Consider the following 16,808-nt stretch of genomic DNA (forward strand, 5'->3'; position numbering starts at 1 on the left):
CGACGCCCTTTCCCGGATGTTCCTTGACTCTGAAAGAACCCTGTCCCCAGACACCATTCTTCCTTCTGGAAATTTTCTCGTTCTACAGGAAGACATAATTTCTCAAATCAGGCGAGCTTCCTCGAGAATGCCCCCACTTGCTGAAGCCTGTGCCAAGGATGGACTGCTCTGGTTCAAGAATAGGATTGTGGTTCCTGAGGAGCTGAAAGCACGGGTACTAAGCTTGTGCCATGACCACAAACTTGCGGGTCACTTCGGCACACGGAAAACAATTGACCTTGTCCAACGCTCCTTCTGGTGGCCTCATCTTACCAGGGATTGTAAGGCATATGTGGAGTCCTGTGATACGTGTGCCAGAAATAAGACTAGCCGGTCAAGAGCATGGGGTCTACTGAAGCCATTACCAGTCCCAGAGAGACCTTGGGCCATGATCTCTATGGATTTCATCGTGGAGCTCCCACCATCAGAGGGTTTTTCATCCATTTTTGTTGTAGTGGACAGGTTGTCTAAAATGGCCCATTTCCTCCCCATGAAGGGCACCCCCTCAGCCATGGAGACCGCCGCTATCTTCATCAAAGAGATCGTCAGACTACATGGAGTTCCGACCAATATAGTCTCGGACAGAGGCGTCCAGTTCACCTCCAGATTCTGGAGATCCCTTTGTGGTGCCCTTGAGATCGAGTTGTCCTTTTCCTCGGCCTACCACCCTCAGTCCAATGGACAAACCGAGAGGACGAACCAAACCTTGGAGCAATACATCCGCTGTTTTTCAGCTTTTTCCCAAGATGACTGGGCCTCCCTGCTTCCCATCGCAGAGTTTTCTTATAATAACTCTTTACATTCAGCGACTAATCAGTCTCCGTTCTATGCCAACTACGGTTTCCACCCATCCTTCTTACCTGGAGCATTTCCTGAATGCCCTGTTCCTGCAGTTTCCGAGACCTTGAATTTTTTCGCCGATAACAATAAATTGCTACAGGAAACCATGACCAAGGCTCAGGAAGACTATAAGAGGATCTTCGACAGAAAGAGGCGAGGAGAACTTATGCTAGAACCTGGCAATTCTGTCTGGCTGTCCACCGCAAACCTCAAGCTAGCTTGTCCATCCAGGAAACTGGGTCCCAAATACCTGGGTCCTTTCTTGATCAAAAGGAAGATCAACAATGTGGCATTTGAATTGGACCTCCCCAATTCCCTGAAAATTCATCCAGTATTCCACGTTTCTCTCCTAAAACCGGTCACGCCTAATTTCTTTCCTGGTCGTTGCATTGGTCCACCCAAACCGATCAAGGTTGATGGCGAAGAGGAGTTTGAAGTGGAAGCAATTCTTGATTGCAGAAGAAGGCGCAATCAGGTACAATATCTGGTGAAGTGGAGGGGCTACGGTCCCGAAGACAATTCGTGGGAACCAGAAAACAATTTGCACGCTAACGATCTCCTTCAATCCTTCAAAACCTCTCATCCCGCAAAGATGGCCCAGCTGGGCATCCGGAGTCTGCCCTTGAGGAGGGGGCACTGTCAGAGAGGTTACCTGGTTGGGCGCCGGGGCGCGCCGGGGCGTGTTGGCGCTCGCGTTCCTGTCCGTGCTGGGGCGCGTGTCCCTGGGGGCGCCGGTGTGTCTGGGCTGGCCGACCGTGGCGTGCGGGGTGGCGTCCGGGCGTTCGTGCGTACGCGCGTTCGCGCTAGCGCGCGTTCGCGTTAGCGCGCGTCCGCCTGTGGGCGCTGCTTGTGACGCGACCCGGTTCGGTGGGCGTGCGCGCCGGTGTCGGGGGCGCGCTCGGGCGCGTGCGGGGGCGCGGCGCGCTTTGGCGAATCGGCGCGCGCACGTGCGCGGCGTTTTGGCGCCAATCGGCCTATTTAAGGCTTGCCTCTATGCTGACCCAGTGCTGCCTGATCAAACAGCTCTGTACCTTGTCCGTGATCATCCTGAGTTCCTGTTTCCCTGTTGTGCTTATCCGTTGTGACCCGGCTACCCCTTGGACTATCCTTGATTGCTGCCTGAACCCGACCCCGGCTTGTCTGACCTTGTTTTTGCCTCACCCTCTTGTACCGCTGCTGCCAGCCCGTTGCCGACCTCTGCCTGTGTGTGACCAGCCTGATCAGTTCCTGCCCAGCATCTGCTCTACCCAGTCTGAAGACCTACCGGTTGCTTGCCAGACCATTGTGCTCCAGGATCCTACTACAGGCCCTCATACCACTCCGCATTCGTGGCCTCCTGTCTACTCTATCAGGGGCCCCGAATCGGATACGTAAGGGAGCCTACCCTCTGCCCAAGCGGACTCACCTGTCTGGTAAGTGTGGGACCTGACACTTCTAGCCCATCCGACCCTGGAGGGGTGGGGGGGGATGCAGTCAGACGCAGGTACAAACTTCCTCTGACTTACACCACAAGACAGCTCAGTGAGTGATGAGCAGGGGGGGCGGGGAGGGAAGCTACCTACACCTTCTCATCAGGCCGATCATTCCTCTCAGCTGCAGGGAGAGGGTTCTCAGGATCCTCACGCCGTGCACAGAGCCATTACCAGGCTCCTCCCTCCCCTGACTTGGACCAATCTAACTATGCATATACCATATCTGTGGAATACCTCTAGAAGCTAATAATCACTGTAGTATTCACTCCTTATACAGTGATCTCCACTAGCTTCTGGGTTATGTGCCAACTGCCTGCCCTGCTGCATTGTAAACACAGCCGCTCGGCACGGGCAACATTCATAAGCTGCTTTGCATTCTCTCAATGAATGTAGAGCATTCTCTGAATGAGGTGGAGAGATGGGCAGTGATGTCACACTCTCCACCGTATCTAATCAGAGAATGCTTTGCATTCATTCAGAAAAAGCATTCTCTGAATGGTGCCTGTGCCAAGCAGCTGACCTTTTGTGTTCACCGTGCAGCAGGAAAGCCATTTGGCAAGAGACCTAGAAGCTAGCAGAGATCACTGTAATAGGGGTGCCTACTACAGTGATTACTAGCTTCTAGAGGTATCCCACAGGTATGGTATATGCATAGTTACATTGGTCCAAGCTGGGCCAATATACCATATAAAAAAAAATCATACCCGCAATTCTTCTTTAAAGCGGAGTTCTGGCCACCGAAATTTTTTTTTCTTCTTACAGGCATCCCCTTATAATGCATTAATAACCCAAATAAAGTATATCCATGTTTGCTAGTGGATATGAATTCTATCTTTTTTTTATACTTACGATTTAGAAAATCCTCTTCTGGCCGTTGCCATGATGAGTGTAGGCATGTGAAGCCCAATCGCAACCTCTTAATGGCTAAGCGATCGAGAGGTGCATGCTGGGTAACCAGCATGCTCCTCTCAATCTTACGCATGCGCGATGCTCTGGCGGTTGTTTAGCAAGTTGCCATAACAACGGGCGGCGATGGAGGAAGGTCCCGCCCCGTTATGGAAACATAAATAGATCCACTTTAAATTGCGTCTTTTCCTGATCGGAAATAATGCAATTATTTCTCACAGTACTACCCACTGACTCCTGGGAAATGATGACTCACATTTCCCAGGAGCACAGGCGAGGGAGGAAGTGATGCAGAGCGCGGCGGACCCGGAAGTGGCAGATTCGGGGAAAGGGAAGAGAAAGGAAAGGGAAGGGGACCCTCCTCCTTTCTCAGCACGGGCTTGGGACCGGCCATGGTGGAGTTAACAAAACAAGGGAAAGGGAAGGGTAATGGAAGGGAAGGGGGAGAGGAAGGGGAAAGGGAAGGGAAAAGGGAAAGGGAAGGGGAAAAGGGAAAGGGAAGAAGGGGGAGGGGACAGGGAAAGTGGAAAGGGAGGAGGAGGAGGGGAGCGAAGGAAAAAGGGAAAGAGAAGGGAAGGGGAAAGGGAGGAGGGGAAAGGGGAAGGGGAAAAGAAAAGGGACCCTCCTCCTTTCTCAGCATGGACTTGGTACCTTTCATGGTGGAGTTAACAAAAACAAAGGAAAGGGAAGGGAAATGGTAGTGAAAGGGAAGAGGGAGGGGAAGGGGAAAGGGAAATGGAAAAGGAAGGGGAAAGGGAAGGGGAAAGGAAGGAGTGGGAGGAGAAAAGTAAAGGTAAAGGGGAAAGGGAGGAGGGGAAAGGGAAGGAGAAAAAGGAGGGGAAAGGGAAGGAGAAAGGGGAGGGGAAAAGGAAAGGGGAAAGGGATGGGGAAAGGGACCCTCCTCCTTTCTCAGCATGGACTTGGGACCAGCCATGGTGCAGTTAACAAAAATAAGGGAAAGGGAACAGGAAGAGAAATGGAAGGGAAAGGGAAGAGGGAAGGGGAAAGGGTAAGGGAATGCAAAAGGGAAGGGGAAAGGAGAGGGGGAAGGGGAAAAGGAAAGGGACCCTCCTCCTTTCTCAGAACAGACTTGGGACCGGCCACGGTGGAGAAAATGGCTCCCTGATGATGGGCAAGGGAAGGGGAAGGGGAAAGGGAAGGGGAAAGGGAAGGGCAAAGGGGGAAGGGAAAAGGGAAGAGGGGAAGGGGAAGAGGGGAAGGGGAAAGGTAAAGGGGAAAAGGAAGGGAAAAGGAAGGAGAGGAAGGGGAAAGGGAAGGAGAGGAAGGGGAAAGGGAAGGAGAAAGGGGAGGGGAAAAGGAAGGGGAACTAGAAAGGGGAATGGGAAAGGGAAGGGAAAAGGCAAGGGGAAAGGGACCCTCTTCCTTTCTCAGCACTGACTTGGGACCGGCCATGGTGGAGTTAACAAAAATCAAAGGAAAGAGAAGGGGAAGGGAAGGGGAAAGGGAAGGGGTAAGGGAGGAGGGGAAAGGGGAAGGGTAAAAGGAAAGGGACCCTCCTCTTTTCTCAGCATGACCTTGGTACCGCCATGGTGGGGTTAACAAAAACAAGGCAAAGGGAAGAGAAATCGAAGGGAAAGGGGAGGGGGAGGGGAAGGGGAAACGGAAGGGGAAACGGAAGGCGAAAGGGGAAGGGGAAACGGAAGGGGAAAGGAAAAGTGAAAGGGAAGGGAAAAGGGAAAGGGAAGGGGGAAGGGGAAAGGGGGAAAGGGAAGGGGAAAGGGGGAAGGGGAAAGGGGGAAAGAGAAGGGGAAAGGGAAGGGGAAAGGGACCCCTCCTTTCTCAGCACGGACCTGGGACCAGCCATGGTGGAGTTAACAAAAACAAAGGAAAGGGAAGGGAAAGGGAAGGGGAAAGGAAGGAGTGGGAAGGGAAAGGGAAAGGGGAAAGGGAGGAGGGGAAAGGGAAGGGGAAAGGGGAGGGGAAAGGGGAGGGGAAAGGGGAAAAGGATGGGGAAAGGGATGGGGAAAGTGAAGTGGAAAGGGAAGGGGAAAGTGACCCTCCTCCTTTCTCAGCATGGACTTGGGCCCGACCATGGTGCAGTTAACAAAAACAAGGGGAAGGGAAAAGGAAGAGGAATGGAAGGGAAAGGGAAGAGGGAAGGGGAAAGGGTAAGGGAATGCGAAAGGAAAGGGGAAAGGAGGAGGGGAAAAGGAAAGGGACCTCCTCCTTTCACAGCATGGACTTGGTACCGGACATGGTGGAGTTAACAAAAACAAGGGAAAGGGAAGGGAAATGGAAAGGAAATTAAAAAGGAAAGGGAAAGGGAAGAGAAAGGGACCCTTCTCCTTTCTCAGAACGGACTTGGGACCGGTGGAGAAAATGGTTCCCTGATGATGGGAAAGGGAAGGGGAAAGGGAAAGGGAAGGGGAAAGGGAACGGCAAAGGGGAAAGGGAAGGGAAAGGGGAAGAGGGGAAAGGGAAAGGGAAGGTCGAAAGGAAAGAGGAAAGGGAAGGTGAAAGGGAAGGTGAAAGGGAAGGGGACAGGGGAAGGGAAAGGAAAAGGAAAAGGGGAAAGCGGAAGGAGAAAGGGAAAGGGGAAAGAGAAAGGGAAAGGGGGATATGGAAGGGGAGGAGTTGGAGGGGAAGGGTTGGAGAGGGAGGGAAAAGGAAAGGGAATGGGAAAGCAAAAAGAAAGGGGAAAGGGAGATGGGGAAGTGGAAAGGGGGAGGGGAAAGGGAAAGGGAAGGAGAAAGGGGAGTGGAAGGGAAAGGGACCCTCCTCCTTTCTCAGCACAGACTTGGGACCGGCCATGGTGGAGTTAACAAAAAACACGGTAAAGGGTAGGGAAATTGAAGGGAATGGGAAAGGGAAAGGGAAGCGGGAAGAGGAAGGGGAAAGGGAATGGAAAAGGAAGAGGGAGGGGAAGGGGAAAGGTACCCTCCTCTTTTCCCAGCACAGACTTGGGACCGGCCACAGTGGAGTTAACAAAAAAGGGGAAGGGAAGGGGAAGGGAATAGAAAGGGGAAGGGAATGGGAAAGGTAAGGTGGAGGGAAAGGGACCCTCCTGCTTTCTCAGCACGGACGTGGGACTTCCAATGGTGGGGTTAACAAAAACAAGGGAAAGAGTAGGGGAAGGGTAATGGAAGGGAAAGGAAAGGGGGAAAAGGGAAGGGGAAAAAAGGGAAAGGGGAAGTGCAAGGGGTCCTTCCTGCTTTCTCAGCACAAACTTCGGACCGGCCATGGTGCAGTTAACAAAGACAAGGGAAAGGGAAAGAGAAGGAAGAGAAAGGGAAAGGGAAGGGGAAGGTAAGGGACCCTCCTCCTTTCTCAGCACGGACATTGGACCTGCCATGGGTAAGAACATGGTTCCCTGATGCTGGGAAAGCGAAGGGAAAAGGGGAAAATAAAGGGGAAAGGGAGGAGGGGGTGGGAAAGGGAGGAGAGGAGGAGGGTAAAAGGAGGAGGGGGAGAAGGAGGGGAAAGGAAGGAGGGGGAGGGGAATGAGAAAGGGAAGGAGAAAGGGTAGGGGAAGGGGAAAGGGACCCTCCTCCTTTTTCAGCACAGACTTGGGACTTGCCATGATGGAGAAAATGGTTCCCTGATGTTGGGAAAGGGAAGGGAAAGGAAAGGGTAAAGGGAAAGGGTAAGGGAGGAGGGGGAGGGTAAGGGAGGAGGGGGAGGGGAAAAGGAGGAGGGGGAGATGGAGGGAAAAGGGTAAGGGAGGAGGGAGAGGGGAAAGGGAAAGGGAAGGAGAAAGGGGAGGGGGAAGGGAAATGGACCCTACTCCTTTCTCAGCATGGATTTGGGACTGGCCATGGTGGCGTTAACAAAAATCAAGGGAAAGGGAAGGGAAATGGATGATAAAGGGAAGGGGAAGGGGAAAGGAAAGGGGAAAGTAATGAGATAGGGAAAGGGAAGGGAAAAGGGAATGGGAAGAGGAAAGGGGAAGGGGAAGGGGAAAGGGTAAGGGAAGGGGAAGGGAAAAGGGAGGGGAAAGAAAAGAGAAAAGAAAGGGAAAGGACCCTCCTCCTTTCTCAGCAAGGACTTGGGACCGGCCATGGTGGAGAAAATGATACTCTGATGTTGGGAAACGGAAGGGAAAGGGAAGGGGAAAGGGAAGGGGAAAGGAACCCTCCTCTTTTCTCAGCACGGACTTGGGACCGGCCATGGTGGAGTTAACAAAAACAAGGGAAAGGGAAGGGGACGGGAAATGAAAGGGAAAAGGAAAAGGGAAGGGGAAGAGGAAAGGGAAAGGGAAGATAAAGGGAAAGGGAAGAGAAAGGGAAAGAGACCCTTTCTCAGCACGGACTTGGGACCGGCTATGGTGGAGAAAATGATTCCCTGATGTTGGGAAAGGGAGTGGAAAGGGAAGGGGAAAGGGAAAGGGGAAGGGGAGGGGAGGGAAAGGGGAAAGGAAAGGGGAAGGGGAGGGGGAAAGGGAATGGGAAGTGGAAAGGGGAAAGGGGAAGGGGAAAAGGAAAGGGACCCTCCTCCTTTGTCAGCATAGACTTGGTACCGGCCATGGTGGAGTTAACAAAAACAAGGGAAAGGGAAGGGACAGGGAAAAGGGGAAGGGGAAAGTGACCCTCCTCCTTGCTTAGAGCAGACTTGGGACCGGCCACTGTGGAGAAAATGGTTCCCTGATGATGGGAAAGGGAAGGGAAGGGGAAAGGGAAGAGGAAAGGGGAAGGGGAAAGGGAAGGGGAAAGGGGAAGGGGAAAGGGAAGGGAAAAGTGACCCTCCTCCTTTCTCAGCATGGACTTGGGACAGGCCATGGTGGAGTTATTAAAAAACAATGGAAAGGGGATAGGGAAGGGGAAAGGGAAAGGGAGCAGGGGAAAAGGGATGGGGAAGGGGAAAAGGAAAGGGACCCTCCTCCTTTCTCAGCATGAACTTGGTACCGCCATGGTGGAGTTAACAAAACAAGGGAAAGGGAAGGGTAATGGAAGGGAAAGGGGAGGGGAAGGGGAAAGGGAAAGGGAAGAGAAAGGGAAAGGGACCTTCCACCTTTCTCAGCACAGACTTAGGACCGGCCATGGTGGAGTTAATAAAGAACAATGGAAAGAGAAGGGTAAGGGGAAGGGGATAGGGAAGGGGAAAGGGAAGGGGAAAGGGGATGGGGAAGGGGAAAAGGAAAGAGACCCTCCTCCTTTCTCAGCATGAACTTGGTACCGCCATGGTGGCGTTAACAAAACAAGGGAAAGGGAAGGGTAATGGAAGGGAAAGGGAAGGGGAAAGGGAAAGGGAAGGATAAAAGGGAAGGAGAAAGGGAGGAGGGGGAGGGGGCAGGGAAAGGGAAAGTGGAAAGGGAAGGGGAAAGGGAGGAGGGGGAGAGGAAGGGAAGGAAAAAGGGGGGTGAAGGGGAAAGGGACCCTCCTCCTTTCTCAGCACGGACTTGGGACTGGCCTTGGTGGAGTTAACAAAAAAGGGAAAGAGAAGGGAAGGGGAAAGGGACGTGGAAAGGGAGGAGGGGAAGGGGAAGGGGAAAAGTAAAGGGACCCTCCTCCTTTCTCAGCATGGACTTGGTACCTTCCATGGTGGAGTTAACAAAAACAAAGGAAGGGGAAGGGAAATGGTAGTGAAAGGGAAGAGGGAGGGAAAGGGAAATGGAAAAGGAAAGGGAAAGGGAAAGGGAAGGGGAAAGGAAGGAGTGGGAGGGGAAAGGGAGGAGGGGAAAGAGAAAAAGGAGGGGAAAGGGAAGGAGAAAGGGGAGGGGAAAGGGATGGAGAAAGGGAAGGGGACAGGGAAGGGGAAAGGGAAGGGGAAAGGGAAGAGGAAAGGGACCCTCCTCCTTTCTCAGCATGGACTTGGGACCGGCCATGGTGCAGTTAACAAAAACAAGGGAAAGAGAAGGGAAAGGGGAAGGGGAAAGGGAAGGGGAAAGGGGATGGGGAAGGGGAAAGGGGATGGGGAAGGGGAAAAGGAAAGAGACCCTCCTCCTTTCTCAGCATGAACTTGGTACCGCCATGGTGGCGTTCACAAAACAAGGGAAAGGGAAGGGTAATGGAAGGGAAAGGGAAGGGGAAAGGGAAAGGGAAGGAGAAAGGGAGGAGGGGAGGGGACATGAAAAGGGAAAGTGGAAAGGGAAGGGGAAAGGGAGGAGGGGGAGAGGAAGGGAAGGAAAAAGGGGGGTGAAGGGGAAAGGGACCTTCCTCCTTTCTCAGCACGGACTTGGGACTGGCCTTGGTGGAGTTAACAAAAAAGGGAAAGAGAAGGGAAGGGGAAAGGGAAAGGGAAAGGGAAGTGGAAAGGGAGGAGGGGAAGGGGAAAAGTAAAGGGACCCTCCTTTCTCAGCATGGACTTGGTACCTTCCATGGTGGAGTTAACAAAAACAAAGGAAGGGGAAGGGAAATGGTAGTGAAAGGGAAGAGGGAGGGGAAGGGGAAAGGGAAATGGAAAAGGAAAGGGAAAGGGAAGGGGAAAGGAAGGAGTGGGAGGGGAAAGGGGAAAGGGAGGAGGGGAAAGAGAAAAAGGAGGGGAAAAGGAAGGAGAAAGGGGAGGGGAAAGGGATGGAGAAAGGGAAGGGGACAGGGAAGGGGAAAGGGAAGGGGAAAGGGAAGAGGAAAGGGACCCTCCTCCTTTCTCAGCATGGACTTGGGACCGGCCATGGTGCAGTTAACAAAAACAAGGGAAAGGGAAGAGGAAGGGAAATGGAAGGGAAAGGGAAGGGGGAGGGATAAGGGCATGCAAAAGGGAAGGGGAAAGGAGAGAGGGGAGGGGAAAAGGAATGGGACCCTCCTTCTTTCCCAGCATGGACTTGGTACCGGACATGGTGGAGTTAACAAAAAAAGGGAAACGGAAGGGAAATGGAAGGGCAAGGAAAAGGGGGAAGGGGAAAGGGACCCTCCTCCTTTCTCAGAATGGACTTGGGACCGGCCACGATGGAGAAAATGGTTCCCTGATGATGGGAAAGGGAAGGGGAAAGGGAAGGGGAAAGGAAAGGGCAAAGGGGAAAGGGAAGGGAAAAGGGAAGAGGGGGAGGGGAAAGGTAAAGGGGAAAGTGAGGAGGGGAAAGGGAAGGAGAAAGGGGAGGGGAAAAGGAAGGGGAACTGGAAAGGGCAAAGGGAAAGCGAAGGGAAAAGGCAAGGGGAAAGGAACCCTCCTCCTTTCTCAGCACTGACTTGGGACTGGCCATGGTGGAGTTAACAAAAAACAAAGGAAAGAGAAGGGAAAGGGGAGGGGGAAGGGAAAGGGAAGGGGAAAGGGAGGAGGGGAAAGGGGAAGGGGAAAAGGAAAGGGACCCTCCTCCTTTCTCAGCATGACCTTGATACCGCCATGGTGGGGTTAACAAAAACAAGGCAAAGGGAAGGGAAAGGAGAGGGGAAGGGGAAGGGGAAAGGGGAAAGGGTAGGGGAAAGGGAAACGGAAGGGGAAAGGGAAAGTGAAAGGGAAGGGGAAAGGGAAGAGAAAGGGAAGGGGAAAGGTAAGGGGAAAGGGACCCTCCTCATGGACCTGGGACCGGCAATGGTGGAGTTAACAAAAACAAAGGAAAGGGAAGGGAAATGGTGATGAAAGGGAAGAGGAAGGGGAAGGAGAAAGGGAAATGGAAAAGGAAGGGGAAAGGGAAGGGTAAAGGGAAGGGGAAAGGAAGGAGAGGGAGGGGAAAGGGAGGAGGGGAAAGGAAAGGAGAAAGGGGAGGGGAAAGGTAAGGAGAAAAGAGTGGGAAAGGGGGAAGGGGAAGGGGAAGGGACCCTCCTCCTTTCTCAGCATGGACTTGGGACCGGCCATGGTGAAGTTAACAAAAACAAGGGAAAGGGAAGAGGAAGGGAAATGGAAGGGAAAGGGAAGCGGGAAGAGGAAGGGGAAAGGGAATGGAAAAGGAAGAGGGAGGGGAAGGGGAAAGGTACCCTCCTCTTTTCCCAGCACAGACTTGGGACCGGCCACAGTGGAGTTAACAAAAAAGGGGAAGGGAAGGGGAAGGGAATAGAAAGGGGAAGGGAATGGGAAAGGTAAGGTGGAGGGAAAGGGACCCTCCTGCTTTCTCAGCACGGACGTGGGACTTCCAATGGTGGGGTTAACAAAAACAAGGGAAAGAGTAGGGGAAGGGTAATGGAAGGGAAAGGAAAGGGGGAAAAGGGAAGGGGAAAAAAGGGAAAGGGGAAGTGCAAGGGGTCCTTCCTGCTTTCTCAGCACAAACTTCGGACCGGCCATGGTGCAGTTAACAAAGACAAGGGAAAGGGAAAGAGAAGGAAGAGAAAGGGAAAGGGAAGGGGAAGGTAAGGGACCCTCCTCCTTTCTCAGCACGGACATTGGACCTGCCATGGTTAAGAACATGGTTCCCTGATGCTGGGAAAGCGAAGGGAAAAGGGGAAAATAAAGGGGAAAGGGAGGAGGGGGTGGGAAAGGGAGGAGAGGAGGAGGGTAAAAGGAGGAGGGGGAGAAGGAGGGGAAAGGAAGGAGGGGGAGGGGAATGAGAAAGGGAAGGAGAAAGGGTAGGGGAAGGGGAAAGGGACCCTCCTCCTTTTTCAGCACAGACTTGGGACTTGCCATGATGGAGAAAATGGTTCCCTGATGTTGGGAAAGGGAAGGGAAAGGAAAGGGTAAAGGGAAAGGGTAAGGGAGGAGGGGGAGGGTAAGGGAGGAGGGGGAGGGGAAAAGGAGGAGGGGGAGATGGAGGGAAAAGGGTAAGGGAGGAGGGAGAGGGGAAAGGGAAAGGGAAGGAGAAAGGGGAGGGGGAAGGGAAATGGACCCTACTCCTTTCTCAGCATGGATTTGGGACTGGCCATGGTGGCGTTAACAAAAATCAAGGGAAAGGGAAGGGAAATGGATGATAAAGGGAAGGGGAAGGGGAAAGGAAAGGGGAAAGTAAGGAGATAGGGAAAGGGAAGGGAAAAGGGAATGGGAAGAGGAAAGGGGAAGGGGAAGGGGAAAGGGTAAGGGAAGGGGAAGGGAAAAGGGAGGGGAAAGAAAAGAGAAAGGAAAGGGAAAGGACCCTCCTCCTTTCTCAGCAAGGACTTGGGACCGGCCATGGTGGAGAAAATGATACTCTGATGTTGGGAAAGGGAAGGGAAAGGGAAGGGGAAAGGGAAGGGGAAAGGAACCCTCCTCTTTTCTCAGCACGGACTTGGGACCGGCCATGGTGGAGTTAACAAAAACAAGGGAAAGGGAAGGGGACGGGAAATGAAAGGGAAAAGGAAAAGGGAAGGGGAAGAGGAAAGGGAAAGGGAAGATAAAGGGAAAGGGAAGAGAAAGGGAAAGAGACCCTTTCTCAGCACGGACTTGGGACCGGCTATGGTGGAGAAAATGATTCCCTGATGTTGGGAAAGGGAGTGGAAAGGGAAGGGGAAAGGGAAAGGGGAAGGGGAGGGGAGGGAAAGGGGAAAGGAAAGGGGAAGGGGAGGGGGAAAGGGAATGGGAAGGGGAAAGGGGAAGGGGAAAAGGAAAGGGACCCTCCTCCTTTGTCAGCATAGACTTGGTACCGGCCATGGTGGAGTTAACAAAAACAAGGGAAAGGGAAGGGACAGGGAAAAGGGGAAGGGGAAAGTGACCCTCCTCCTTGCTTAGAGCAGACTTGGGACCGGCCACTGTGGAGAAAATGGTTCCCTGATGATGGGAAAGGGAAGGGAAGGGGAAAGGGAAGAGGAAAGGGGAAGGGGAAAGGGAAGGGAAAGGGGAAGGGGAAAGGGAAGGGAAAAGTGACCCTCCTCCTTTCTCAGCATGGACTTGGGACAGGCCATGGTGGAGTTATTAAAAAACAATGGAAAGGGGATAGGGAAGGGGAAAGGGAAAGGGAGCAGGGGAAAAGGGATGGGGAAGGGGAAAAGGAAAGGGACCCTCCTCCTTTCTCAGCATGAACTTGGTACCGCCATGGTGGAGTTAAAAAAACAAGGGAAAGGGAAGGGTAATGGAAGGGAAAGGGGAGGGGAAGGGGAAAGGGAAAGGGAAGAGAAAGGGAAAGGGACCTTCCACCTTTCTCAGCACAGACTTAGGACCGGCCATGGTGGAGTTAATAAAGAACAATGGAAAGAGAAGGGTAAGGGGAAGGGGATAGGGAAGGGGAAAGGGAAGGGGAAAGGGGATGGGGAAGGGGAAAAGGAAAGAGACCCTCCTCCTTTCTCAGCATGAACTTGGTACCGCCATGGTGGCGTTAACAAAACAAGGGAAAGGGAAGGGTAATGGAAGGGAAAGGGAAGGGGAAAGGGAAAGGGAAGGATAAAAGGGAAGGAGAAAGGGAGGAGGGGGAGGGGGCAGGGAAAGGGAAAGTGGAAAGGGAAGGGGAAAGGGAGGAGGGGGAGAGGAAGGGAAGGAAAAAGGGGGGTGAAGGGGAAAGGGACCCTCCTCCTTTCTCAGCATGGACTTGGGACTGGCCTTGGTGGAGTTAACAAAAAAGGGAAAGAGAAGGGAAGGGGAAAGGGAAGTGGAAAGGGAGGAGGGGAAGGGGAAGGGGAAAAGTAAAGGGACCCTCCTCCTTTCTCAGCATGGACTTGGTACCTTCCATGGTGGAGTTAACAAAAACAAAGGAAGGGGAAGGGAAATGGTAGTGAAAGGGAAGAGGGAGGGAAATGGAAAAGGAAAGGGAAAGGGAAAGGGAAGGGGAAAGGAAGGAGTGGGAGGGGAAAGGGAGGAGGGGAAAGAGAAAAAGGAGGGGAAAGGGAAGGAGAAAGGGGAGGGGAAAGGGATGGAGAAAGGGAAGGGGACAGGGAAGGGGAAAGGGAAGAGGAAAGGGACCCTCCTCCTTTCTCAGCATGGACTTGGGACCGGCCATGGTGCAGTTAACAAAAACAAGGGAAAGAGAAGGGAAAGGGGAAGGGGAAAGGGAAGGGGAAAGGGGATGGGGAAGGGGAAAGGGGATGGGGAAGGGGAAAAGGAAAGAGACCCTCCTCCTTTCTCAGCATGAACTTGGTACCGCCATGGTGGCGTTCACAAAACAAGGGAAAGGGAAGGGTAATGGAAGGGAAAGGGAAGGGGAAAGGGAAAGGGAAGGAGAAAGGGAGGAGGGGAGGGGACATGAAAAGGGAAAGTGGAAAGGGAAGGGGAAAGGGAGGAGGGGGAGAGGAAGGGAAGGAAAAAGGGGGGTGAAGGGGAAAGGGACCTTCCTCCTTTCTCAGCACGGACTTGGGACTGGCCTTGGTGGAGTTAACAAAAAAGGGAAAGAGAAGGGAAGGGGAAAGGGAAAGGGAAAGGGAAGTGGAAAGGGAGGAGGGGAAGGGGAAAAGTAAAGGGACCCTCCTTTCTCAGCATGGACTTGGTACCTTCCATGGTGGAGTTAACAAAAACAAAGGAAGGGGAAGGGAAATGGTAGTGAAAGGGAAGAGGGAGGGGAAAGGGAAATGGAAAAGGAAAGGGAAAGGGAAGGGGAAAGGAAGGAGTGGGAGGGGAAAGGGGAAAGGGAGGAGGGGAAAGAGAAAAAGGAGGGGAAAAGGAAGGAGAAAGGGGAGGGGAAAGGGATGGAGAAAGGGAAGGGGACAGGGAAGGGGAAAGGGAAGGGGAAAGGGAAGAGGAAAGGGACCCTCCTCCTTTCTCAGCATGGACTTGGGACCGGCCATGGTGCAGTTAACAAAAACAAGGGAAAGGGAAGAGGAAGGGAAATGGAAGGGAAAGGGAAGGGGGAGGGATAAGGGCATGCAAAAGGGAAGGGGAAAGGAGAGAGGGGAGGGGAAAAGGAATGGGACCCTCCTTCTTTCCCAGCATGGACTTGGTACCGGACATGGTGGAGTTAACAAAAAAAGAGAAACGGAAGGGAAATGGAAGGGCAAGGAAAAGGGGGAAGGGGAAAGGGACCCTCCTCCTTTCTCAGAATGGACTTGGGACCGGCCACGATGGAGAAAATGGTTCCCTGATGATGGGAAAGGGAAGGGGAAAGGGAAGGGGAAAGGAAAGGGCAAAGGGGAAAGGGAAGGGAAAAGGGAAGAGGGGGAGGGGAAAGGTAAAGGGGAAAGTGAGGAGGGGAAAGGGAAGGAGAAAGGGGAGGGGAAAAGGAAGGGGAACTGGAAAGGGCAAAGGGAAAGCGAAGGGAAAAGGCAAGGGGAAAGGAACCCTCCTCCTTTCTCAGCACTGACTTGGGACTGGCCATGGTGGAGTTAACAAAAAACAAAGGAAAGGGAAAGGGGAGGGGGAAGGGAAAGGGAAGGGGAAAGGGAGGAGGGGAAAGGGGAAGGGGAAAAGGAAAGGGACCCTCCTCCTTTCTCAGCATGACCTTGATACCGCCATGGTGGGGTTAACAAAAACAAGGCAAAGGGAAGGGAAAGGAGAGGGGAAGGGGAAGGGGAAAGGGGAAAGGGTAGGGGAAAGGGAAACGGAAGGGGAAAGGGAAAGTGAAAGGGAAGGGGAAAGGGAAGAGAAAGGGAAGGGGAAAGGTAAGGGGAAAGGGACCCTCCTCATGGACCTGGGACCGGCAATGGTGGAGTTAACAAAAACAAAGGAAAGGGAAGGGAAATGGTGATGAAAGGGAAGAGGAAGGGGAAGGAGAAAGGGAAATGGAAAAGGAAGGGGAAAGGGAAGGGTAAAGGGAAGGGGAAAGGAAGGAGAGGGAGGGGAAAGGGAGGAGGGGAAAGGAAAGGAGAAAGGGGAGGGGAAAGGTAAGGAGAAAAGAGTGGGAAAGGGGGAAAGGGAAGGGGAAGGGACCCTCCTCCTTTCTCAGCATGGACTTGGGACCGGCCATGGTGAAGTTAACAAAAACAAGGGAAAGGGAAGAGGAAGGGAAATGGAAGGGAAAGGGAAGCGGGAAGAGGAAGGGGAAAGGGAATGGAAAAGGAAGAGGGAGGGGAAGGGGAAAGGTACCCTCCTCTTTTCCCAGCACAGACTTGGGACCGGCCACAGTGGAGTTAACAAAAAAGGGGAAGGGAAGGGGAAGGGAATAGAAAGGGGAAGGGAATGGGAAAGGTAAGGTGGAGGGAAAGGGACCCTCCTGCTTTCTCAGCACGGACGTGGGACTTCCAATGGTGGGGTTAACAAAAACAAGGGAAAGAGTAGGGGAAGGGTAATGGAAGGGAAAGGAAAGGGGGAAAAGGGAAGGGGAAAAAAGGGAAAGGGGAAGTGCAAGGGGTCCTTCCTGCTTTCTCAGCACAAACTTCGGACCGGCCATGGTGCAGTTAACAAAGACAAGGGAAAGGGAAAGAGAAGGAAGAGAAAGGGAAAGGGAAGGGGAAGGTAAGGGACCCTCCTCCTTTCTCAGCACGGACATTGGACCTGCCATGGTTAAGAACATGGTTCCCTGATGCTGGGAAAGCGAAGGGAAAAGGGGAAAATAAAGGGGAAAGGGAGGAGGGGGTGGGAAAGGGAGGAGAGGAGGAGGGTAAAAGGAGGAGGGGGAGAAGGAGGGGAAAGGAAGGAGGGGGAGGGGAATGAGAAAGGGAAGGAGAAAGGGTAGGGGAAGGGGAAAGGGACCCTCCTCCTTTTTCAGCACAGACTTGGGACTTGCCATGATGGAGAAAATGGTTCCCTGATGTTGGGAAAGGGAAGGGAAAGGAAAGGGTAAAGGGAAAGGGTAAGGGAGGAGGGGGAGGGTAAGGGAGGAGGGGGAGGGGAAAAGGAGGAGGGGGAGATGGAGGGAAAAGGGTAAGGGAGGAGGGAGAGGGGAAAGGGAAAGGGAAGGAGAAAGGGGAGGGGGAAGGGAAATGGACCCTACTCCTTTCTCAGCATGGATTTGGG

Source organism: Aquarana catesbeiana, linkage group LG06 (assembly GCF_042186555.1).
Source record: "Aquarana catesbeiana isolate 2022-GZ linkage group LG06, ASM4218655v1, whole genome shotgun sequence".
Classification (NCBI taxonomy): Eukaryota; Metazoa; Chordata; class Amphibia; order Anura; family Ranidae; genus Aquarana; species Aquarana catesbeiana.